General features: G+C 37.3%; 1 protein-coding gene across 1 annotated transcript in view; it reads left to right on the top strand.

Moving 5' to 3' along the window:
- The window catches only part of LOC135105409 (orexin receptor type 2-like), an 81,889-nt gene extending 79,934 nt beyond the window's left edge, over positions 1-1,955 (top strand). Inside the window, exon 6 of the mRNA XM_064013545.1 lies at positions 1-1,955. This exon is cut by the window's left edge and continues 1,747 nt beyond it. The gene's annotated coding sequence lies outside the window, so the exon portion shown is untranslated.
- Positions 1,956-2,823: the final 868 nt, after the last annotated feature.

Below are 2,823 nucleotides of genomic sequence, written 5' to 3'. Positions count from 1 at the left end.
ATTCGAAATTGATGACATGAAAAACCCAAATGCGATTATGAATAAATAAACTAAGAAATAAACTTAAATTAGAAAAAGGATTAGAAGCGGTACTAATCTTTCATTCACACACATAACGAAACGAGTGGCAAAAATAATGAAGAAAAGAGGAAAATTTAGTACAATCTTTATTATACTGCACAATACATCCCAATTATACACTATGGCTGGAGGCGACTGACAAGGGGAGGACGGGGAAAATAAGAGCGGTGATATAATATGATAAGAAGTCAGCTGGATGTCCAGGCTAAGTGGGGACCATGGCAGGCCTACCAACCTTTCCGCAGCATCAATATTATTACAGAAAACCTTTGACTTTAACTGACATTATATTTTGCTTGTTTTTTGCTGTGTGTATGTTTTTTAGCTTGAGATACTTCGGCAGAACACTTTCGCACAATGACTTCCGTGTATAAGAACGAGGATGATAAGAGAATGAAAAGATGAGTATGATAGCTTAATTACAAGAGCTACACATTAATAAAAGAATGAAAGGAATACTGACTATACTATGAAATACTAATTAATAAAGGTTACTGGTTATATTATCTCTGCAACACCTGTACTGGACACTATTGTTCACCTGAGTTATCTGTATGAGTGTGTGTGTGTGTGTGTGTGTGTGTGTGTGTGTGTGTGTGTGTGTGTGTGTGTGTGTGTGTGTGTGTGTGTGTGTGTGTGTCACTGCTCCACCTGGCTACCTGTCTACGTTCATGTAATTCGATTGATTACCGTTCATCACATCAATACACGTGTTTACAGTCTGTTTTCCTCCTCATGTGTCGAGAAGAGAGGAAGATTATTCTCCCTTCCTCACTTTCCTTCCTTTTTTCCCGTGATATGTGTAAACCTTCATCTCTTTATAAGGTTTCAAGCACATAGAGAAAAAAATAAAACAAAATATCTACTATACATAATCCTAATGTACCTATATGTATTGAATATATGAATAATCTCCAGCAGGTTTGATGTGGTACTATGTATTGGAGAAATGAAGTTATTGATGTATAAGAAGATAACTACGATGCTGTTTATTAATATCTACCTTCACGGAATACTATTACAGTTATCAGTACCTAAAGGAATGTTAACGATGCCTCTCTCTATGTCACGAGTGTAAAGTGTAATGGTGTTCAACGTCAACATCTATTCAAATATTCACCGTCTGTATTCAGCATGACGTGACCCAATCCCCGCGACGTCACGCTGGGGAGGGGTGGAAACCAAGGTAACTTTCCCCTCTCTCCCCCCACCATGCTCCTTCCTCCTGCTGCTGCTGCTCCTGCTGCTGCTGCCCCCTCTGACCCACTCTCCCCTCCAGACTCACACAGGTAGCCATTACTATGGGCCAGGTGAGAAAAAGTTATTGTGACCTAGTGATGATGATGGTGATGATGATGATGATGATGATGGGGATGGTGGTGATAACGATGATGATGATGATGATGATAATGATGATAAGAACATAAATACATAAGAAATAAGGCAAGCTGCAAGAAGCGACCAGGCTTACACGGGGCAGTCCCTGTATTACACGTGGCAGTCCCTGTATGACGATGACGATGATGATGATGATGATGATGATGATGATGATGATGATGATGATGATGGTGCTGGTGGTGCTGACAATGATGATAATGATGATGATGATGATGATGATGATGATGATGGTGATGATAATAATAATAATAATAATAATAATAATAATAATAATAATAATAATAATAATAATAATAACATAACTTGTCTGAAAATGAATGTTATTTTTTTTTTCATGCGAGTATAACACGACTTGGTAAAGAAATGAAAGGAAAACAACAGGTTAAGTTCAATAAAACTACTGAACAAACAGCAACAACAAAATCAGCCGCACAACCAACCAATCAACCAAATAAATAAATAAATAAATAAATAAAAACAATCAAATAACCAGCCACTTTTACGATACGGAACGTGAACTCATCAATATCAGCCGGATAAATACTAAATAAATAAAAATAAATAAATAAATAAGTAAACAAACGAATAATAATAAATAATGATAATACTTTCTATCCATACAAAAACAGCAGTGTCCTCTTTCACCACCTTTCATACCCTAAATGGAGGTAGGGTGTGGGAGGGAAGGTGGAGGCTGGGGGAAGAGGAGAGATGGAGACGAGGGTGGGTTGGGGGGTGGGTGGGAGGGTGAGGCCAAACAGTGTATCGGAACCCCCAAATTTATCAAAAGAGAAATAAGCCAAAGACACAGCTATTACCTGCATTTGTACTATTTTTGTAAAAATTCGGCAGAGAAGACAGTTGTGTAAGGCCTTGCCAAGTTTGATTAAAAGTTACGTATGAGAAAAGCTGGTGTTTGTTGTGTTTTTTCCTTTATCGTGTGTGTGTGTGTGTGTGTGTGTGTGTGTGTGTGTGTGTGTGTGTGTGTGTGTGTGTGTGTGTGTGTGTGTGTGTGTGTGTGTGTGTAATTTACATTATTTTTTTCAAAGTAAGTTATGCATACCTAGGAACTTCAAAATACATCATAATTCTCTCTCTCTCTCTCTCTCTCTCTCTCTCTCTCTCTCTCTCTCTCTCTCTCTCTCTCTCTCTCTCTCTCTCTCTCTCTCAAAAAAAAAAAAAAAAAAATTGGTATTGTTTAATGTAGCTCAAAAATTAATTCACCTTCCCATTTTAAGGTTCATTAATTAGAAAAATCAAGAATCATTCTATTTCCACCTCTTTTAGAACATACAGTTAACAATAACATCACAACAATAGCAAACTTACTTTCACATAGATTCA

The sequence above is a fragment of the Scylla paramamosain genome, chromosome 12 (assembly GCF_035594125.1).
Source record: "Scylla paramamosain isolate STU-SP2022 chromosome 12, ASM3559412v1, whole genome shotgun sequence".
Lineage (NCBI taxonomy): Eukaryota > Metazoa > Arthropoda > Malacostraca > Decapoda > Portunidae > Scylla > Scylla paramamosain.
The sequence above is the reverse complement of the archived record's forward strand: the minus strand, read 5'-3'. Positions and strand labels throughout refer to the sequence as shown.